Genomic DNA, 24,751 nt, shown 5'->3' with positions numbered 1-24,751 from the left:
TGCTGAGCGGAGAGAAAAGCTGTCTGCTGTCTCCTAGAGAGTGAGAACATGAGATCATGCCACAGGTCACTGACATGACAGGGAGGCATCTCCCCACATGGGGGCACTGATGCCTTGTATTGGATTGGACTCCCCTGGAGTAGCCCAGCCTGTGACAGCTGAATAACAGCAGTGCTGCAGAGCAGATGAGATGCGGTTTCATAATGAAATTCTCAGAGTTCAGCCCTTGCTGCCCTTGAAGAATGAGCAGGTGCAGTGTCTTATAGGAAAGAAAAACCTCAGCTCAAATTTCCTGGCCTTTTTCTCACAATGCCATTCCCAGTCTTTTTAGAACTTCTTCCTGATAAGTAGCCATAATCACCACTTGTATTCAATTGTTTGCTTTCTAACTTGATTCATCTGCCTGCATTCAAACTGATTTAGAGACAGCTTTATAAAACTCTCCTGGTGGAGCGGTGGTGCTGTGGCATTAGCAAACTGCTCATGGATCCCAGACCTTATACCAGTCAGTTACACTCATAGGGATATACTTGGTATAGTTTCCTGGTTAAAAATGACCTCCCCAGAAGGAGACTCGAACCTACTGTACTTGGTTCAGAAATGTTTACCTCCTTCCTTCCCCTCTTTCTCCTGAAGATGCTGGTCCTACCATGGGGTTAGTGTCAGGGAACAAGTGTTTTGGATTGGTTAGATTCAGGCAGCACCCAGGGAGAGACCATGGTGTACAGGGATCTCCTACTTGTGGTCACTGTAATGCTGACCTTGACTCTTCCAATAAATATTTCTACCTACCCATGACCTCTGTGAGCACTGAGGACACATCTGTGCATTACAGTGCAGGTGGACACAGACAGGGCAGTCAGTGTGGCCCTCACAGAACAGCTCTGGGGTTGGACTGCATGGTGCATTCTGATCAGCAAGGGGCATTCAAGACAAACAACAAACCCAGGATGCAGGAACAGGTACATTGCTGAGCACAGGTGAGGCTTTCTGCTGTGTCTTGAGTTGGTTTTTTTCCCATAGTTCTCAAAGAGATCCGGGGGAAACTCTATTTACAATTGCAGGTGTGTACTAATGTCTCCTAAGTTGCAATAAGAACCTCTCACTGACATCAAGTTGATTTTCTACCCAGAGTGACCTTATAGGACAGGCTCGAACTACCTCTGTAAAAGGTATTTGCATAGAAGTGGCTGGTCTTCCAATCCAGGGGTACATATGGTTGCCAAGTGAAAAGGAGGGGTGGGGAGGAAAGGGAAAATAAAGAGATGTGTGGTGAGGCAATAGGGCACAGGCCCACCCAAGGGGAGGGTAATGTTTTTTTCTCCACAGGGAAAGAGGGACGAGACTCATATCCAGTGTTCTGGGATGTGAATGCACCCTGATGACATGGAGTGGGGGTCCAGGGGAGGGGCCTGAGGGCTCCGTCCCAATACCAGCTACATGGACAACTGCCTCTCCTTCCCAGAAGAATGTACTTTAGAGGATGGCACTAAAGCTGCAGCTAGGGGAGAGGGACATGTCTGATCAGAGCACATGGGATCAAATGAATGGGGAGGAAGAGAGAGTGGAGCACATCCTGGCACAACAGGCCTGGAGGATGATATCCCTGATCCAAACAGCCAATGCACAGAGTGAACCATATGGCTGGCCCCACTATGAGACACAGCGTCCCTCATGGATCCATGAACCTACAGGGAACAACACTGGAGACTCAGTGTTGAGATTGGTCCAGACTGACCCCACAACACGTGGGCCAAACACTAAAGGCATGGGGCAGCGCAATGGGGGGAGCAGAGCAGGGAGCTCCCAAGGGTGTACAAAGGATAGACTTTGGGGCCAGAGTGTGGCACCCCATTAGACTTGGTTGCATGAAACTCCTACAGGTCAAAAACTAGACCTTGATCTATTTACAGATTTTTCTTTCTTTTAAAAAATTTTTTTATTTCTTTTTTTAATTGATTTTTCTTTTATGAGTCATTGGTTTTCTTTTTTGTTGTCATCATTGTGTTCTCTTTTGTCAATTTGTCTTGTTATGCCTTGTTTTTTGGGTGCATATTGTTATCTCTGCAGATCTATCTAGATAAGATACGCTGGATGAGCAGTCTGGAGGAGAAAACAACGGGACCTATGGTTCCAGGGGGACATGGGAGAGGGGGAGATGGGGGTAAGAAGGTGGTGTTGACCAACCCAGGGACAAGGGAGCAACAAGTGGTCCAAAATTATTGGCAAGGAGGATGTGAGAGGCCTGGTAAGGGAAATATAACCAAGAGAAAATACTGAAACCCAAATGAGTATGATAGTGGGACAAGAGGAAAGTAAAAGGAAATAGAGGAAAGAACTAGGAGACAAGGGCTATTCATAGAGGTGTAAATACAGGCATGTACATGTGTAAATATATTTGTATATGATGGGGAAATAGATCTATGTGCATATATTTATAGTTTTAGTATTAAGGTAGCAGATGGACATTGGACCTCACTCAAGTACTTACTCAATGCAAGAGCACTTTGTTCTATTAAATTGGCATTCCATGATGCTGACCTTCCAGACAGGATCGCTGAAGACAAAGCGGGTGCATAAGCAAATATGGTGAAGAAAGCTGATGGTGCCTGGCTATCAAAAGACATAGCGTCTGAGGTCTTAAAGGCTTGGAGGTTAACAAGCAGTCATCTAGCCCAGAAGCATCAAAACCCAGCCTGTATGACCTTGAGGTGTAGAAGGGACCAGGTATCAGACATCAAAGAACAAAAAAATCATATCGTTGCGTGCCCACCTTCCTGATATGATCGTTGAAGACAAATGTGTGCCCAGCTATCAAAAGATATAGCATCTGGGGTCTTGAAGGTTTGAAGATAAACAAGCACCCATCTAGCTCAGAAGCACAAAGTCCACATGGAAGAAGCACACAAGCCCGCGTGACCACGAGGTGTTCAAAGGATCAGGTGCAAGGCATCAACAAACCAAAAAATTATATCATTTTAAATGAGGATGAGTGCAGAGTTGGAGACCTAAAGCCCATCTGTAGGGAACTGGACATCCCCTTACTGAATGGTAGCGGGTAGGAGATGAGTCAGTCAGGTTGCAGGGTAGCAATGATGAAACATACAACTTTCCAAAAAGGAAAATACAAATATAGTCCACAAAATCAGTGAGATATGAAAGTGGCAGGCTTATCGCCAGGCAATAGTGGAAAATGTGTGAGTCCAGGGGCTGAGTGTGTGGGGTGATCAGGCAGTCCCACTGGGTTCCTGTTGTCACCAGAGTCATTGTATGCTATTCACTGCACAGCGTGGTGTCTATTAAAAACTTTCCATCTTCTGCTGTCTGAAAAGTAATGACTTTCTAAATAGCTAATATTGTGATGAAGGTAAAACCAATTTATTTTGTTTTTAACTTGACATTTAATTTGAAAAGTGTGACTATTTCTCAGCAAGTGAACTTTTGCATAGATGCTACCTGTTTCTGAAAGTTAGTGCAAATTTATATCACAAGTAGAGAATGTTTAAGAATAAAAATATATTTTATTCAAGGGAAAAACAAGTGATCCAAATGGGTGGTGAGGAGAGTGTAGGAGGCTTGGTAGGATGGGTCAAGGGTAATGTAATTCCGAGAGGAATTACTGAAACCCAAATGAAGGCTGAGTATTATAGTGGGACAAGAGGAAACTAAAAGAAAATAGAGGAAAGAAATAGGAGGCAAAGGACATATATAGGGGTCTAAATAAAGGTATGTACATATGTAAATATATTTTGTATGACGATGGGGAAATAGATCTTTGTGTATATATTTATAGGTTTAGTACGAAGGTAGTAGATCGACATTAGGCCTCCACTCAAATACTCCCTCAATGAAAGGATACTTTGTTATGTTAAACTGGCATTCTATGGTGCTCACCTTCCTGAAACTGTTGCTGAAGACAACGCAAGTGCATAAGCAAATGTGCAGAAAAAGCTGATGGCTATCAAAAGATAAAACTTTTAGGGTCTTAAAGACTTGAAGGTAAATAAGTGGCCATCTAGCTCAGAAGAAACAAAGCCCACATGGAAGTAACACACTAGCTTGTGTGTTCACGAGATGCCAAAGGGATAAGTTATCAGGCATCAAAGAGTCAAAAAAAACCCCTTATTATTGTATGCTCACCTTCCTGATATGATCGCTGAAGGCAAATGTGTGTGTAAGAAAATGTGGTGAAGAAAGCTGATGGTGCTTGGCTAACAAAAGATGTAGTGTTTGGGGTCTTAAAGGCTTGAGGGTAAACTAGCAGTCATCTAGCTCAGAAGCAACAAAGCCCAAAATGAAGAAACACACCAGCCTGTGTGATCACGGGGTGTAGAAGGGATCAGGTATCAGACACCAAAGAACAAAAAATCATAGTATTTTGTGCTCACCCTTCCTATTATGATCACTGAAGACAAATGGGTGCATAAGCAAAATTGGTGAAGAAAGCTGATGTTGCCTGGCTAACAAAGCTATAGCATTTGGGGTCTTAAAAGCTTGGAGGTAAACAAGCAGCCATTTGGTCAGAAGCAACAAAGCCCACATGGAGGACACACACCAGCCTGTGGGATCAGGAGGTGTCAAAGGTATCAGGTATCAGGCATAAAAGAACAAAAATTCAATTCATTGTGAATGAGGGGGAATTCAGATTGGGAACCCAAGACCCATCTCTAAGCAACTGGACATTCCCTTACAGAAGGGTCCTGGGGAGGAGACGAGCCAGTTAGCGTACAGTGTAGCAATGAGGAAACATACAACTTTCCACTAGTTCCTAAATGCTTCCTTCCCCTCCCCGCACCCTCCCCCACTATCATGATCCCAATTCTGCTTTGCAAATCTGACTAGACCAGAGGATGTACACTGGCACAGAAAGAAACCAGAAACACATGGAATCTAGGACAGATGATAGTTTCAGTACCATTGCTGAAAGTGGCAATACCGGGAGGGTGGAGGGAGGGTTGGGTGAAAAGGGGGAACAGATTACAAGGATCTACATATAACCTCCTCCCTGGGGATGAACAAACGAAAAGTGGGTAAAGGGAGAGGTCAAAAAGTGTAAGATATGATAAAATAATAACACTTTATGAATTATCAAGGGTTCATGAGGGAGGTGAGAACAGGGAGGGAGGGGAAAAATGAGTAGCTGATACCAAGGACTCCAGTAGAAAGCAAATGTTTTGAGAATGATCATGGTAACAAATGTACAAATGTGCTCAACACAATGGGTGGATGTATGAATTGTGAGAAGAGTTGTATGAGCCTCCAATAAAATGATGAATATATATGTATATTTTGAATTTCTGGAGACTGGAAGTTCAAGTTCTACTCTTTATTTTGAACTGACTTTTAAAAGTCAGCGTACTTCATGAAGACTCTGAGCACGCTCCTTCCTCCCAGCTACTCTCACATCAAGCTGCCAGGAAGAGCATTCACTCTCTCTCCTAATAGCTAAAGTCAAAGCAAAACACATTTTATTTATTTATTTTTTTAACAATTTATTAGGGGCTCATACAGCTCTTATCACTGTCCATACATATACATACATCAATTGTATAAAGCACATCGGTACATTCTTTGCCCTAATCATTTTCTATTTTTTTCTCCTCTTTTCTTTTTTTACATTTTATTGGGGACTCATACAACTCTTATCACAATCCATTCATATACATACATCAATTGTATAAATCACATCCATACATTCCCTGGCAAAACACATTTTTAAAACGTTACATGACTCAGTCTTTTATAGTAGACTTGATATTGCCTTGGCCACTTCAGCCAAATGTATTAAAGATCAAGGGACTGGAATTTTCTTTTAATTTCCAGGATCCTTCTGCATTTAAACTCTGAAAATGTCCTTTGTGAATCATTATAATTGTTATTGTCCATTCCTGCATTGCTTTCCCTCACCCTTCAGTAAACTCTTTTATTTTTCACTATAGCTCTGATTTGGTCTTTGGAAGGAGGAACAGAAAAGGAAATCATATGCATATTTCTTGGCCATTGATGTCAACCAATTACTTCTAAATCCTCTTTTAAAAAGACAGACAGAAAGAAAACAAACAATAAATGACAATAAATTTACAATTTCTGGGAAAAAGTTACCTTTGATAACTAATCTTCTGTGGCAAGGTTATATTTGTTGTGAATATAACATAGTAGCTAAGGTGACTCTGACTACAGTATAAGAACAATTATGAGCATTGGACAATCTGTTTGAGATCACTGTCCAACTTGCTTAATGTTGTGTCACAATGTAAATTCCACAACCTGTCCAAGGAACTTCCCCTTGGATATCAGATGTTGCCACAGATGTAGTGGCTCATTTATTGTCCATAATTCTTCTGCATTTTCCTTCCTGATAACCTGTATCTGTTAAGCGATTTTGTCCCAGAAAAAATATTCCATTACACCAAATGAGTATCATTTTTCACTAAATCTGCCCAGGCAAACATGTCCACAAAGACATCCCCAACCTTCAGGTTACAGGTCACATGGAACAAAAGGACTTTGTTCAAGGAACCAAAAGCCACCATAGATACACCACCAGACTAAATTAGTAGACATGTGGAATCAAGAAGTACAAGGAGCCATAATTTATTAAGAATTACAGCACTGTCCTAATCCAGATTCATGCTAATCCCTGTGAAATGTTTCATCTCCACATGATACACATTTACTTATTGGTATACTTGTCTATAACTGTAAACTTGACTCATTACTATTTTTCAGGAGCTTACCTTGGGGAATCTTCTGGTGCAGTTCTTGCTGATCAAAGGAAAGCAGGCCACGTTCACTTTCATGCAGCCCCTGTCTTTTTCTCAGCAAGAGCCCTTTTGGTAACATGTTATATCTTTCCTTGTGCTGAGTGTGGGTTTTGTTTGTTTGTTTATTTTTAAATCACTTTATTAGGGGCTCATAAACTCATTTTTCCAGATGGAGGAAAGAGCTAAGAGTCAAAAGGCATTTATAGAGGTCTAGACAAAGACATGTAAATGCAAATATATATATGAGGATGGGAAAATAGGTGTATGTGTCTATAGGTTTAGTATTAAGGTGGCAGAAGGACCTGGGCCTCTACTCAAGCACTCCTTCAATGCATGAATACTTCCTTTTATTAAATTGGCACTCTATGATGCTCACCCTCCCGATACAACTACTGAAGCCAAAGCGGGTGAACATGTAAATGTGGTGAAGAATGCTGATGGTGCCCGGCTATCAAAAGATATAGTGTCTGGGGTCTTAAAGGCTTGAAGATAAGCAAGCGGCCATCTAGCTCAGAAGCAACAAAGCCCACATGGAAGAACACACCAGCCTGTGTGATCACGTGGTCCTGAAGGGATCAGTTATCATGCATCAAAGAACAAAAAATCCTATCATTGGCTGTACACCTCCATGATACGATCGCCGAAGACAAACCTGTGCATAAGCAAATGTGGTGAAGAAAGCTGATTGTGCCCGGCTATCAAAAGAGATAGTGTCTGGGGTCTGGGGTCTTAAAGGCTTGAAGGTGAACAAGCGGCCATCTAGCTCATAAGCAATAAAGCCCACATGGAAGCACACCAGACTGTGCGATCATGAGGTGCCAAAGGGACCAGGTATAAGGCATTATAGGGGGGAAAAGGATATATATATATATATATATGGTATCTATACCATATATATACCATTATGTTATATATACCATAATTAATGAAGGGGGAAGTGCAGAGTGGAGACCCAAGGTCCATTTGTCGGCCACTGGAGATCCCCTCATAGAGGGGTTTAGAAGAGGAGATGGGTCAGTCAGGGTGCAAGGTAGTACCGATGAAGAGCACAGCTTTCCCCCAAATCCTGGATGCTTCCTCCCCCCAACTACCATGATCCAAATTCTACCTTGCAGGACTGGATAGGGCAGAGGTTGTACACTGGTGCATATGGGAGCTGGAGGCACAGGGAATCCATGGTGGATGATACCTTCAGGACCAGGGGTGTGAGGGGCGATGCTGGGAGAGTGGAGGGTGAGTGGGTTGGAAAGGGGGAACTGATTTCAAAGATCCACATGTGACCTCCTCCCTGGGAGATGGATGGCAGAGAAGCGGGGTAAGGGAGATTCCAGATAGGGCAAGATATGACAAAATAGCAATCTATAAATTACCAAGGGCTCATGAGGGAGGGGGGGATCGGGGAGGGAGGGGGGAAAAAAGAAGACCCAATGCAAAGGGCTCTAGTGAAGAGCAAACGTTTGAAAATGATTAGGGCAAAGAATGTATGGATGTCCTTTATACAATTGATGTATGTATATATATGGATTGTGATAAGAGTTGTATGAGCCCCTAATAAAATGTAAAAAAAATAATTTTTAGGGGCTTATACAACTTTTATCACAATCCATACATACATCAATTGTATAAAGCTCATTTGTACATTCATTGCCCTCAACATTCTCAAAACATTTGCTCTCCACTTTAAGCCCCTGGCATCAGCTCCTTATTTTCCCCCTCCCTCACCACTCCCCACTCCCTCATAAACCCTTTATAATTTATAAATTATTATTTTGTCATATCTTACACTGTCCAACGTCTCCCTTCACCCACTGTTTGGTTGTCCATCCCCCAGGAAAGAGGTAATATGTAGATCCTTGTAATCGGTTCCCCCTTTCCACCCCACCCTCTCTCCACCCTCCCAGTATTGCCATTCTCACCACTGATCCTAAACAGATCATCTGCCTTGGATTCCCTGTGTTTCAGTTCCTATCTGTACCAGTGTACATCCTCTGGTCTAGCCAGACTTGTAAGGTAGAATTGGGATCATGATACTGATGAGGGAAAAGAAGCATTTAGGAACTAGAGGAAAGTTGTATGTTTCATCTTTGCTGCACTGCACCCTGACTGTCTTAATCCTCCCCGTGACCCTTCCATAAGTGGATGGCCAATTACCACAGATGGACTTTGGGTCTCCGCTCTGCACACCCCCTCATTCAAAATGATATGATTTTTTTGTTCTTATGATGCCTGATAACTGATCCTTTGACACCTCATGATTGCACAGGCTGGTGTGCTTCTTCAATGTGGACTTTGTTGCTTCTGAGCTAGATGGCTACTTGTTTACCTTTAAGCCTTTAAGACCCCAGACTCTATATCTTTTGATAACCAAATACCATCAAGTGTCTTCACCACATTTCCTTATGCACCTATTTGTCTTCAGTGATCCCATCAGGTAGGTGAGCACACATTGATATGATTTTTTTGTTCTTTGAAGCCTGATAACTGATGCCTTCAATACCTTGTGATTGCACAGGATAGTGTTCTTCTTCCACGTGGGCTTTGTTGCTTCTGAGCTAGATGGCCACTTGTTTACTTTCAAGCCTTTAAGAAGACAAACGCCATATCTTTCGATAGCTGGGTAGCATCAGCTTTCTTCACCACATTTGCTTATTCACCCACTTTATCTTCAGTGACTGTGTTGGGAAGGTGTGCATTATAGAAAGCCAGTTTAATAGAACAAAATATTCTTGAATTGAGGGACTACTTGAGTGGAGACCCAATGTCCATCTGCTACCTTAATACTAAACCTATAAATATACATAGATCCATTTCCCCATCCTCATATATAAATATATTTACATATGTACATGCCTTTATTTAGACCTCTATAAATGCCCTTTGCCTCCTAGCTCTTTCCTCTATATCCTTTGACTTTCTTCTTGTCCCAGTGTCATTCTCATTCTTCATTTGGGTTTCAGTAATCCTCTTGGTTACATTATTCTTGACTTTACCCCCCCGCCCGGACCCCTAAACCCTCCTCACCACTGATTTGGATCAATTATTGTTCCCTTGTCTCTGAGTTTGTTAACACCACTACCTTTCCCCCCACCTCCTCCTCTCCCATCTCCCCGGATCTATCAGTCCCATTATTTTCTCCTCCAGATTGTTCATCCAGCATATTTTATTTAGATAGACCTGCGGAGATAATAACATGCACAAAAACAAGACAGAGCAAAACCAAGCAACAAAAGAAAACAAAACACCACCACCACCACCAAGCCAATGGGGGGAAAAAAATCCAGACCATGACTACAAGAAACAAAAGCTGTTACTTAGTTCACTGTTTGTTGGCCTTTAGGAGTGTTTTCTGATTGAGTATGATGGGATGCCAAGTCCTGGCCCGAAGTCTATTTTTTTGGTATTTCCTGGGGACTTTGTTGCTCTGTTCCCCTTACTGTTCTGTTGCACACCCTTAATGTTTTCTCTCGGTGTGGTGGGATCAGATCAGGTGGAATTTCCACACTGTGTTTCCAGTGTTATCCCCTGCAGTGCTCTGGGTCAGTGAGGGATGTCATGTATCATAGGGGGCCAGCCATAAGGTCTTTGGTGTGGATTAGCTGCTCTGAGCGAGAATTGGCATCCTTCTTAAGGGGACATTTTGAACCTATTTCTGAAGTGTGGTCTTGCAACCATGCCCTCAGGGGCAATCATGGACCCAGGAAAAATGGCTGACACCCTTCTAGGAAATAGCTTCTCTCTCCCCCGTCTCTGTCTCTGTCTGTATCTATCTATCATCTATCTATCTATCTATCTATCTATCTATCTATCTATCTATCTATCTGTATCTATCTATCTATCTATCTATCTATCTATCTAACCCTGATCTCCACCACCCACCCCCAGCTGCAGTAGTTTACCACATGTGACTATAACTTCCTGTTTTGGTGTCATTTGCTTGTATACTTAGCCATCTATATCTTATGGATGACAGGGATTATATTCTGGTAAAATCCTTATGGTTCCCCATGTTCCGCTTAATCTCTATGAGGTTTCACCAGTAAACTTGTATAATAAGAAATATATATTTCCAAATATTACAATTTCCCACTACTTTCCTCAGGACAGTATATCTGGCCCTCAGTTATCTTTCTAATAGATGGATACACAAGAGGGCACGTTACTCTGCTGATGAAAACCAGCCTAAGCCAACCCTTAACTCTAGCACAGAGGTCACAGCTATGGGCTGCCCTGGTCTCCGCATTCACCAAACAGCTATGATTATACTCAATTTTAACAGTGGAGTTTTCTGGACTGAGATTCCCTAGTTTCAATTTCAGAAATGAAATTAATATGATGAACAAGAGAGATAAACAATGGATATGAGGCTGGGTTCCTGGGAAGGATGTCTTTGAGTTTGCAGATATCCAGGGCAAAGTGCAGGTGGTAGAGTCTGGGGGAGATTTGAGGCAGACAAGGGCCTCTCTCAGACTGTTGACCAGTCTCTGCAGTCAGCACCAGCAATTATAACATGAACTGCATCGGCCCGTGCCAGGGAAGAGCTTGCATTGCTTCTCAGTTTCTGCTACTACTGCTGGTACTAAATCCTATATACACTAGATGCATGGCTGAATTGCAGTCCCCAGAGACAATGACAAGAACATTCCCCATATTCAAAGGGTCAGGCTCAAAGTTAAGGATACACCCTTGGATCACAGTAACAAAGACACAGTAAAGGGCATCATTAAGCATCTGTATGCAAACCTCCCTACAGGGAGAGACTGGGCTTCAGTGAGAGCTCAGGACCTCAGCCCCAGGGCTCGTTTCCAGCAGACAGAGCAGAGAGGAGTTAAAAACTGTCTTTCTGTCAGTGTTTGGGGCTTCCTCTCTATATTACCATTTCCCTTGATGACTTCTCTGGAAGTGTGGGCCTGTATCAAACATTGAATTTGAAACACTTCATTGTAATATGAGGAAATGTCCTTTAATTTCCAAAGAACAGAAAGCCACACATGAAGGCACATCCTGCAGAGGGGAAAAGGCAAACCTGAAGGACCTGTCAGCCCTGATGCAAAACCCCTCCCCAGTAAGTGGTATTTGGGAGGAGGGGATACAGGACGGTTAAGATTTCTCTGAAATTTACTTAGTCTAGGGTGGACCAGCAAAAGCATATTTGTGTCCTCAAGCCACCATTGTTCATCACAGTTGTCATGTGGGTCTAAAAACTAACTTGCCGAAGTCCTGCTGCCATCCTCAGCCGCTGACTGAGAGTCAGGACAGAAGAGGGCATGGGTTTCTGAGGACACATTTGAGGCTCCTGGAGTAGTGTGCTCCTGTGTTTGAAGCAAGGATAGATGCTGTCTCTTGAGTAAAACCCTTCTGCACGGTTTCCCTTGTGGTGTTGATTGTATAGCCCCCCAAATCATTTATAATAGGTCAGGTTTTATATAGTATATTAATTTAAATAACTTTATTTCCTGATTTTAATTTAAATAGAAATGAAAATCAATAAAGTTCAATGCAACTTCCACTTTATCTAATGATTTTCAGGGGACACTCAGGCGCCATGTTACGAGGAAGTTCCGTCCAAAGGAGAGATTCAGGTTCTAGAACAAGGTCCTGGCCCTCAGTCCTGTATGCATTCCTAGTTTAAGCCAGGGAAGCCTGTCAGATTTAAGACAAAGCCCTCTTGGAAGAAGAGACTTCATCCATCTGGTGAGATTTAAAATTGGGCACTAGATACGATCTGGAATGGGACCCTGTTCTCCATGCCATCTTTTAGTTATAGAGTCAGAAATTTTAAAAGAAAGGAAACAATAATAAACCAGATATAATTTTAACCTACAGTGTTTTATTCTTGTTTACCAATAAACAGAGCACAACTTGAGCAAATTGGATTGGGTTTTCCCTGGTCATATTTTCTATCATTTCCACATTTCAGAATATTGAGATACTTAGTTCACCTTGATTAAATGACTGACAAGTCTCATCCCATGGTTGGGACACTGGAAAACAATTCCAGTTCATCTGAGTCCAAAATATTGGTCCTTCACAGTTCAGCGAGTATTCATGAGCTCATTCAGGATAAGTTTAGTAGACCTGATGGGGAAGTTATGTGCAAAAGGATAATGTCAGCAGATGACACAGAATATTTCCCAGACCAACCACCATCATGAAATGATCATGGCAGTCGCATTCAGACAAGAAGTTGACTTGGACTCATGTGCAGCTATGTCACAGTGTGGAACTTACACTGCTCAGCTACAAGCAGGAACAGAGGCTGTGAGTGTGGAGTTGGCTGAAATGACAAATAGGTGACACCATAGCAGTCTGCATGGGAGAACAAAACTAACTCAATGATCTCTAAGTGATCAATGTCAATGTCCTGCGCTTGTATCCTTGGATTTTGGTGAAATCTATGATTCTGTGTTGCAAAGCAGCAACTGAATTCCCTCTGAAAATTCTGGGCCAGAGAATTCCCCTCTGAAAATTCTGGGCTGCAACCTTATTCTTGAATTTGCATGCTGCTTAAATATATATATATCTATGTATAAATTACAAATATTATAACCTATCAGAAAAAAATGAGTGTGGCCAACCCTAATCTAGGGGGAAATAAATTTAGCTTTGAGGGAGAGAAATGAGGAGGGACTCTGAATGGGAATCAGATGTTTTAACTGCATGTTTACAGAAAGTGCTACTGCTTCCTGAGAAATTTTATAACAGTTTATAAAATGAGTGAATCTTAGAATCTAGGGGATCGATTCAAGTTTTAGATCCCGGAACAGTTATCAGAGGTCTGTGCCCAGGGTACAAGTGAAGAGGCTGAATTGGGTTGCAATGCTCACTTTTTAGATGGACCAGAGTCCCCTGAGAAAGGGACATTGAAAACAGTGTCTATGGAGGTCCACTAAATTTTGAGAACTGGTTTCCTGGATGGATCTTATTTTAACCCAGAAAGTTAAAATAAAATCCAGACTTTTAAGTCACAGAGTTGAAACTTTTCTTTCATAGAGCACAAATTCTCAAGTTGGACACATCTTCCCTGACTCTATGGACCCTCAAATCTCTTTATTTATATCAAGATTGACCTCAGCTATCAAGAACTTGGATGTGGTGTCTGTGTTATTTGTAGGAGTGCTGAAGTTGGTGATCACAGGGGCCCAAAGAAAACCCCCGAAGGCATTGGGGAGGTTGATAAGAAGCTGTCAGTGTGTTAAGATGAAAAGGCGTTTGCAGAGTGTGGGGTGATGAAGATACTCTGGTGTTCACCTGATGCTTTCAGCACACTATATCCTGTCCACTCTCTGGGGAACAGGACCTATAGGAGCCCAAGGCAGGGCAGGGGCTATGAGGGGCTGGAAGGAGAAACAGTGAGCTCAGAAATCCTGTGCTTTCCTTTGACTGTTCCCACATACCTCTTAGGCCAAATGATCTCTCATTATAGACTAACATGCATAAGATTCAAACAAAGAGTTACCCTTCATTTGGGTCCAAGGAAAAGGGGAGTCTGTTCACTATCATTCTCTGTTTATAAGGACAGGGCTCCCTGACATGCAAATCAATCACTAGGCACTAGGTTAAAAACCCACCCCTGAGCATTGAAGGCTATCAGTTCTCTTCTGACAGGGCTGTGGGTCTCTTGGGAAAGCACAGCTGTGGTCTAAAGATGCTATTGCTATGTGCTCTCCTGTGCCTGGTTACAGTTCCCCACGGTGAGGGTCTGAGATATCAATGGGGAATCTATGGGGATGATTGTGACTGCGAATGACTGAAAGAGAACAATTATATTCATTTACAGGTGTCCTGTCCCAGGTGCAGCTTCAGGAGTTAAATATGAATCTCTAAATCTGGTGATTATGTTAAAAACGTAAATATGTTATAATTTTCTTAAATCTAAATTGAAGGAAAATAGCATTAAATGTGTGATAAATAGTATGATAAATAAGGTAACAAAGAAGATGGTCTAATAAAAGAAAATCATAAAGCGGGAATTTATTTTTTGGAGACAATTATATTACAAAATAAGGAACACTTCTAAACAATAATGTAAAATATGTTTAAGGAAAACAAAGAATACAAAGACAAAAACATAATGGAGCATTGTGCAGTTCAGACCCCTTTCTTCACCTGGAGTTGTGGAGTCATTGCCTTCTCCCGGCCTCCTTTCACAGTGATGCATGGCAATGGTTTGTGCAGCAATGGAGCTCAGCGTTCAATGAATTTGACTATGAAAGAGGTCACTGGGGATGTGCACTCAGGACATCAGAGTAGGAGTGTAGTCTGTGCTCTCACCACTCCATAACACACTGACCCACTGCTGATTATAGAGATTCTAGAGACAGAACAAATGAGCACAATATCTATGAGTTTTACAAGTCCTGGTCCAACCCCTGCAGCTGTACCTGGAGACAGTGGGGCATGTGCTCAGATAAAGCATCCCCAAACCATGTTTCAATCCCTGAGCTACTCACCTGAAATCTACCCCCAAGAAGAGGAAGAAAGTGATACATTCCCAGGTGTTTTATCCAGAAAGCGTAAGACCTAAATTTAAATAAATATGTCATGAGACTCTACCTGGTAGACTATGTGGAGATTGGCTCAATGGTACCTTGTAATACAGTTCAAAAGGGTTCATCTGGAATGAGAATGTTGACTGTTTCCACAAAGAAAACAGTCCTGTCCTTGACTTCTCCATTCACAAAGACCAAAGTCCTGTTCTTCCAGGCCACGGAAAGTGATGAGGAAGATGGTTGAGGAGGTAGACTTAGTATTGAGGATGACATTAGGAATAAAAGCAGTGGCCCTCTACTCTCAGGGACTTCGATGTTTATAAGAAACTCACAACAAAGCCAAGGATGTTTAAATTGTAAGATACACATTGTCTCTTCAGCATGAGATTATAGTAACATTATTAGATTTTCAAAAGTTTGAAGAACAGCTAACTCTAGCAATCTCACTGACTTCATCCAATGTGGCCCCAATTCAATGATTACTGTAAATAGAAATGGCTTTTGTGAGTCACTAAAATGGAAGAGCTTTTCTTCAACAACTACACTCCGATGTCTACTCAAGGGTCATTCCAGTGGGGAAAGAGTACATGTAACACTAAACTATTTACTTATGCCAAAGGAAGACATTTCTTATCCACAAAGTCATCAATAATATTATTCACACCTGACCTCACATTTTATCCTGAATCTTATGCTGCAATACCTGAAATTCCTCACCTAAGGTTGTGTGTCACTAGATAGTGGAAAAGTTACTGATATCATACAACAAATTAGTAACACACTCACCAGAAATGGGGTGAGTTGATTAATAGGACAAATGTGGATCCCGTGGGTGAAACCAAAAACGGTGGGCTGACATCCTGTGGGGCTGTGAAAGTAAAGATACAACATCTGACATGAAGAACTGAATAATTCCATTTGACTCTAGAGATCTCCCTGTATCCTGAATTTTCACAAATAAGTTAGTCTCTTTCTGGACCTCCATGTCTGCAGGTTCTGATGGACAGACTGATACAGATACAAGATATTAGCACACAGATAATAAAATACAATTGGTGAGTTTATGTATTTTCAGATGGGATTCTAAAACACACACACACACACACGCACGCACGCACGCACGCATGCAAGTAGTAGGCCACCAAGGTTAGGAGATACAACCAAGGAAAAACTAAGCAACAACAACAAATATTGTGTGATTTGAAGAAATAATTCGATATAAAATAGGCTGACTGCCTAGCTTTTAACTAAATCATTAGCTAGATGATTGCCAGACTACCTCACAAAAAGTGATGGAAGAACATACTATTATATTTTCAGTCAACAGTCAAGCACTTAAAAGATACCTTTACCCAGGCACCATTTTCCTGGAGTCTGATTGGACAGCAATTTATCTGTGCGTCATGAGAACTCTGATGCAGGGACCCCTGGCAGAGTCATTTCTTGTCCCTGAAGGTTAACAAGCTGATTGTTGCTGTAAAACAGAATATATTCTTCTGATACAATATAGCTTTTGAATACACCGATACCAGGAGTAGACACAGGAGTGTTATTTTTAAATTAGAGAAAGATTCCCTGGGAAAACAGAGATTTAAAAGAACGCACATATGACCACAGGAAATCAACTGTGAAACTCCTGCTGCACCTGCTCCTGGATCTGAATCCTGTGCTCTGTGGGTCCTGAGCGCCCCCTGGAGACCAGTCTCCTCCCGGCAGGGGAGGTTTGTGTCTGGTCCCTCACTGACCTCCCCTCATTGTGTCTCTTGCATGGTAATAAATGGCCGTATCCTCGTGTTTCATGCTGTCCATATGAAGATAGAGTGTTGTGGTAGTCACCTAATCTGGTCTCAATTTAAGGATTAAGAGTGTAGGAGTGGAGCCTAGGCTGTCAATCTGGAGATAGGCAATGAGACTTCTGTGGGCATGGCCTTCCCCTGATAATTCTGGGAAATCTAGTACTTTCTCCTTGGAGGCGGAAGACACCTCTCTCTCTCTCTCTCTCTCTCTCTCTCTCTCTCTCTCTCTCTCTCTCTCTCTCTCTCTCTCTCTCTCCCTCTGGTTAGGGAAGAAAAAAGGCTTCCAATAAGAAGAAATTAAAATTCTTCTATCCATAAAAAATTATGATCTTATGCATAAATGATTCTAAATATATCATAAATACTATAGCTTATAAAAAGAAAACTGTTGTAGCCTACATTTCAGCACACAATATCAACTTGGTACTTAAATCCCTGCGTATCAACTGCTAATCACCACCTCCCAAACCATTAACTCTTATACATTAATGTGCTGAGTATCCTGACAACACACTTATAACTAGCTGAAAAGCCACTCATCCTCCAGAACTTCCACTAACACCCTGAGTGTCTTCTGATGCTCACAACAAAGTTAACATGTGCTTAACAAATCCAATGACCATACACACTAAATTTAGCTTAATGCATTTATTCCAATTCTTTGAATCAGAGTCACAGCCTGGACTGTAGTCAATATACTTAATCCTAAATTTACGACCCTAAATCTCAAATTCAGAAACTACCTGCGAAAAATCTAATCCTTAAACAGTAACTCTACATAATTATACCTTAACATATACGCTCCTAATCAACTCAAAACATAATCTGTTAGGCAGAAACCTTCTAAACATAATGACCTTTGATCTGTCCACCAACACCTGAATCTCAAATCATCACAATGAATTCCTAACTCTATCCCTTGATTCTGGTTCTTGAACCAGGAACATTGATTAATCTCAGGACCTAGATTCCGATCTGGCTCGAATACACTAAAACCCTGAGCTAAGCACCAAACCTAACACAGCGAAAAAACTCATGCTGCAAATCATGTGTGTGGATCTGTCTCCTCTCCCAGAATTTACCTAAATGTAAGGGACTGCAATAGGTAGACATGCAAAATTAGGGAACACAAACACATCCTCTGTTTTCAGTTAACTTTTACAAATGGTTCATGGAATTTGGCAAAATGAAGTGATATATAAATGTTTAAATAGGACAAAAACCATTATGACCAAGTTCCATCACAGGACTCTTGTGGTCCTCCACTCTGTTGTGTCCTACACTCAAGGAGCCTTTTCTGCTATTAAACAAATGCAGGGATGTGTTACCCAATAACCAAGGTGGCCTAGAGCTCAATTGTAGTTACTCACTAATTTGTAATCACAATTTCACCTAGTTTCTCCCTCAAAGATGTCATGAAACCGTGTTTAATGAAACAAATAAATTGCTGGTTATTCTACCATTGATCCCCTGCATTCCCTCTATCTCAGGGGCCCTCCTGTCACTAGAGATGGAGGTGGTATCAAATTAAAAGTACTTATACTGGAAGCATGATCTCCATTTTTCATAACATTGGACTTTTTACTCAGAGTTAAGCCTCAGAGGAAGATTTAGTACACCCCTCTAACACTAAAATATTTGAATCTTTGACTATTTGCATTTCCAGCAAACCAACAACTTAACCTCACAAGCCATCCATTAAGTAGGAGCTGTAGCTTCACCCTCAAGTGTAAAGATGCTTATCCCAGGGACACCCTCTGGGTCCAGTGCCAGGCACTCCCTCTCAGAGCACAATGGGGCTCTCTCCTCATGGCAAAGTCCTCAAAGAGTTACTCATGATCACAACAGCAGGTCAACCCCATGCTGACTTAATCGGTTAAATGGTGACCAGGCACCCTGGGCATGTGGATATCGAAATATACCCTGGAATGAAAGCGAGGCCCTGATGTGGACAAATCAGCAACTAAGAAGCCCTTAGTGGAAGTTTCAGTCAGGATGTTGGCACAGGCTGAATATCTTTGAGCTCAAACCCAGGGGCTTCCAGTGGCAAAAGGCAATGTTCCTCCTTGAGCCTGTCTTACATACCTACTGGCTGAGGGTACCTGGCCTGGAATAGGTCCCCATGCCCAGGTTCCAGGTACTCTTACCTTCCAGGAAGCACAAAATATCCAAGAGAGGATGATCCACTCTTTCCTGATCTGAAATCCACATCTGCCCCAATTTCAGCACCTTGAATTATCTCCCTCCACTCTCACCTGGCTCCTGAACAGGAGCTGGGAAATAAAGGAGGGAAGGTGAGAGACAGATTAAAGGGTAATCACCTGTAATTACTTCAACATCATTATTAAATCAATGTAATTTATCCCCAGGTACTGTCCTTATTGGAATATCCATCCTTTGGTGAGTCCAGAAAATCAGGCGTTCTCAACCTTCCTAAGGTCACGGCTGTTTAATACAGTTCCTCATGATGTGGTTACCCCCAACCATAAAATTATTTTTGTTGCTACTTCATAACTGTAATTTTACTAATGTTATTCATCAGGTGACCCCTGTGAAAGGTTCATTTGACCCCCACAAGGGGGTCGCGACCCACAGGTTGAGAACCAGTGGTCCAGATGAAGGCAGAATAAAAACAAGGTGTATTGGGTGAAGTTGCTGTGGAATGTGTTCTTAGGAAACATTTGGCAGCTCTGGGAACACCTTACACACACAGACACACATGCACACAGGTGAATACATGAAAATATTAGCAAGCAAGAACCTAAATTGTACACAGAGAGAATTCTAAAGCCAAGTGAAAGTAAGAGACCATGTATAATATTTAACATAAAATAAGGGCTCACCCCAGACCTAGAGCTTAGCATCATGATTTGCATGTTTGTTGCATTATAAAATGTAATACTTGATGACACTTTTTTCTGTTAATCTCAATTATCAGACAAGGTTTGTTCGTCAGTAAATGAACTCTTGTCAAACTTCATTCTGCATTGTTCAACCACAACCACCCTTACATTTTACATATTCTCTCTCTTTCTCTCTCTCTCTCTCTCTCTCTTTCTTTCTCTCTCTCTCTGTCTTTCTCTTTTTCCTTTCATTGTGGACTGCTTAAAGTTTTTCACATTTGTAATTAATGAATACTAAGAGGGCATTATACCATCGTCACAGGGCATAATTACCAATGAAATCAAATAAATTAACTATAAAGATTGTTTAGTTTAATGATGTCTTTTTAATTATGTGTTTCTGACTTGCAGATATTAGAATGAATGGGAATAACAATGAATGGTAAGTTTTTTTTAATCCACCATTATCTGCAAAAATCTGCCAGGGCACAGAGAAAAGAGTGTAGGGCCAACAACAGCTTGAGAGGTGCTGTCCCCTCGCTGGAGAGTACATTGACAGAGGACAGTACTAGGGACACATGGCGGGGAGTGAGCCTTGCACCCCCACTTCCATCCACAGTGGGGTGAACCAATAAGGGAACAGAAGAGATCAGCAACGAGAGTAAAGCCAAGCCATAAAGCCCCTAAGGAGCCCCCAAAATAGACTTCAGGCTAGGAGGGGCAGTTTCTGCAACCCCTGATAACTAGTGGGGAGATAGTCATAAAGGTCAGCAGACAGAACTGTGATTGAGTATGCTTTTTTGTTTGGGGTTTTTTATTTTGGCTAGTTTTTCCCCTTTTTAATTTAATTTTTTTGTTTTCTTTTTGTTTTGTCTCAGTTTTTGTTGTTTTGCTTACCCATATAGGCATGGGAAGCAACTGAACCAAAGGTTCTGGAGGACCTTGGGGGAGGAAGGGGAGGGAGGGGGGAGTGATGATCAAACAATTCCATAGATAGGGGATGAACTAGGGAATTAAAATCAACAATTAGGAGGACTTAGAGAATCTGGGAGTGTTGGAGCAAGATCAATTTAACTGAAGGACATTACTAAGATGGAGAAAAGGGTGAGTGTGAGGGTGGGACAGGAGAAAGATAAAAGGAAATAGAGAAAAATATAGGAAGCAAAGCTATGGATAGAGGTATAAACATAGATATGTACATATATAAATATATTAATACATAAAATAGAGGTATTGGCCTATGTAGACATATTTATATGGCCATATATTGAGGAAGTGGATGGATTTTGGGCCTGTCCTCCAGTGCTCCCTCAACACAAGAGCACTTTGTTCTGACAACATGACATTTTACTGTATTGGTATTTAAGTTCAAGTTAATTGGGTACAAACGTAACAATGGTTGTGAGGGAACACTTAATAACACATTCTGTGAGACCAGTAATATTCGGATACCAGTGTCAGATACTGATAATTCAAGGAAATGTTGACCAATATTGATAATGGAGCTACATGAAAAAGTTCTTTAAGATATTGAGAACATTTAACATGTTGTCTGACTTGGTTTCCTATTAACTTGAACTTAAATAACAATACAGTAAAATGGTATTTATTTATAGTTGCCAGAATCTGCACCTTTAAAAGTCTTACAATTAGGCTGGAAGTGTCTCAAGGAATTTTATTTATTTATTTTATTAAATACTTTTATTGGGGGCTCTTACATCTCTTATAACAATTCATACATTCGTCCATTGTTTCAAGCAGATATGTACAGGAATGAACAAGACTAACAATAGTATTGACCAGACCTCCTAATGCTCCTGAGAAGTGAGGATGGTGACAAGTTGTCCCATGTACTTGGAATATGTTATCAGGAGAGATCCATCCTGGGAAAATGGTATCATGCTTGGTAAAGTAACAGGGCAATTGAAAAGAGGAAGACACTTGCGAGGGATTGAATCATTGGCTGCAGCAATGGGCTCAAATATAAAAACCACCCTGAGATGGAGCAGGACTTGGCAGTGTTTCATCCTATTGTACCTAGTTTCTCTCTGAGCTGGAACCTACTTGAGGGCAATTAACGACAACAACAACACATTATCACTTCCCCCCAGTTTCTCCAAGACTTGCCTGTTCCATTCTTCCCCATCAGCTAAATTCTGTCCTTGATCTTACTTACATGACTGGTTAGCCTAGCAGCGGGTGAGTTCAGTTCCGGACATGAAGGTGACTAAAGGCCATTGTCTTGCAGATTTGAGTTTGAGTTTGGGTCCACATTTTTCTCACACTCTCTCCAGGATCTTCTAATGGGATTCCTTTTGAAGCACTTGGTAGTGGTGGCTGGGCACATCTCTTTCTGCTGATCAATCACTAACTTTAGGTTAGTGACCCAATGGAAAGTAGCTTGTATAACTGCAGGAAAAGGAATCTTTTGGACTCTACTTCCATGCTATTGTGGGTAGATTGTCAAGGAATGAACAAACCCCTGTTTGTGTAGAGGGTATAAGTTGGGCTGCTAACTATAAGACTAGCAGTTTGGAATCACCTATCATGCCACAGGAGAACTATGGAGCATTCTATTCCAGCAAAGATTTACATTCTTGGAAACTCACCGGGCAGTTTTAACCTGTCCTGTAGTGTCACTCTGAGTCTGCATTGACTTGATTACATGAGGATTTTTTTGTGTGGGGTAGGGGCAATTAATGATTTAACCATGGAAACAGAAAACCTCCCATGAAAGCAGGTGTAGTAGCTACATAATATCACTTCAACTTGGTAACTATGTATAGGGGTGGAGGTTAGCCTATCAATCAGGTAACAACCTGATGATGCTTCCTGGAGGGCATGACCTTCTCATGAGGATTCTGGGAACTTCCACTCTTTCTCCCTGGAGCTGGGCTACCCTCTCTCTCTGCTTCACCTTCCTGCTCTTGAGTCACTCAGAGAACTGAAAGACCCACATGGAGACCCACACCAGTACTAAGATTCTTCTACTGCCATTGAATACACAAGACTTTTCACCCACTGGCCTATGGTCTTCCTGCATTCATCATCATTGCATGTGCTGTGTGAGTCTGAAGAGGAAATTATAGACGAGTATCAGACAGATGGACTCATATTGGACTTGTAGACAATCTGGACTGGGCTGTAATGTTTTCTTGTTATCTATTAGTCATTGATATAAATCTTTCGTACACATATTTGTATGTCCCTGGATTTCTTTATCTACTCTACTCAGTCTAACACAGCAGGTATTTCCAGAGAACTCACCTTTAGTTGCAAAATCTAGGCTACGTTTCCCAAGAATTAAGGGTAAGGAGGCTCCATCAGAACTGGAAACTTAACTCAGTTTAATTCAGTAAATATTTGCTGATAAGTGACTTTGTCTATTCCTGATAAAGTCAGGTGACAGTCAAGGAATCTGACTTGAACTTTCATAAAGGAATTCCCAAGTATAACAGGCATAAAAGAAGCACAATCCTTATGGATACAAGTTAATCGGAAAATACTTCACGTTGATCTTTCCCATAAACACATGTTCTGAGAGTCCCGGCAGCCAAGAGTTACTTTCAGGGAGCAAATTTAAATTTCAGATTTCTCAACTTGGAAAAGCCTCCCCAACACCGTCCATACACTTGACCCCTTGGACTGATAAAACCTCAAGTGAGTGGTTAATTAAATTAACAGAGTGCTTTAATCATGATAATCATCATCAAAGAACATACCTTTCATGTTTAACTGTCGCCAAAGCTTCGCAGCGATAACAAACAAGAAGATAGTACAAATTCCAACTCTTAAAGACAGGCAAGTTTAACAACCATTGTCCTACCCACTTTTCTCCATTCCCTTTTCAGTGCTCCTGCTTAAATTTTATTTTTAAATTTTGTTAAACTGACACATAATTTACCTAGACATGCACGCTAGGTACTTTTCTTTCCTAAAAATCAGTCATACGCACTGCTTTAGGTCGCAGAATGGACCATCACCGCAAAGGTTAAGCAAGTACTTAGCCCCGTTAACACCTTGACAGGATTGGATGGTTGGGTGTTTCCATTTAGTTAGGAGGATGCACATCCAGGGAATCTGATCACAGGCTTACACACTCCACGTACATGGTTCAATTTCACCCCTGTCATCCATGCACGCTCTCTGCACGGGGGACAGTACTGGTGCCCCTTGGTCATTGTTATCTGAGTCTTTGACCTCCTCTCCCTGGCTCCTCCCCGCGCCCACCCCAGACCCACCAGGCCCCGCCCAGCCCCTCAACAGGCGCCTCTGTTGGCGCCTCAGCAGAAATGGGCGGGGCACGAGCTGATTGAAGAGGAAGTGAAGGCAGAGACCTTACTCCTCCCTGACCCCGCCAGCTCCTCCCACCCAGGTCACGCCCAGAAAGGTCCGGAAGTGGCGGTGTCTTATTCTGAACTGCAGCTCACACCTAGGCTTATGCTGCCCATGCGCTGCTTGTGATGCCCAAGAAGCGCCTGCAGCCTGACCACCCTGTTGCCGGCGCTCCCAGGTGGGAGGCGCTGGGCTCTGGGACATGCATGTGAGCGGGGGCCATTTAGGGTGACCCTGCTGCACATAGCAGTCTAGACTGGGTGCAAGCCCACAGGAACCCCAGCCAGCACTTCCTTGTGGAGAGGTGGGAGGGTGTCCTTGAGGCCAGTCCTATTTCCCCGCTTTGAGACTGCTTGGGGTTCATGGTGGGAGTCCCTATTGGAGAAAGCAGGATCCCAGCTGGGGTTTGGGGCTTTCGGGTTCCCAGATTCGTCGCTTTGCAGGTCTCCTAACCCCCCCTCCCTTGTTTTCTTCCACACAGCGGCGCCTCCCCCCGAGACTCCTTGCACCTCCTCAGCTCAAAG

The sequence above is a fragment of the Tenrec ecaudatus genome, chromosome 15 (genome assembly GCF_050624435.1).
Source record: "Tenrec ecaudatus isolate mTenEca1 chromosome 15, mTenEca1.hap1, whole genome shotgun sequence".
In the NCBI taxonomy this organism is placed as follows: domain Eukaryota; kingdom Metazoa; phylum Chordata; class Mammalia; order Afrosoricida; family Tenrecidae; genus Tenrec; species Tenrec ecaudatus.
The sequence above is the reverse complement of the archived record's forward strand: the minus strand, read 5'-3'. Positions refer to the sequence as shown.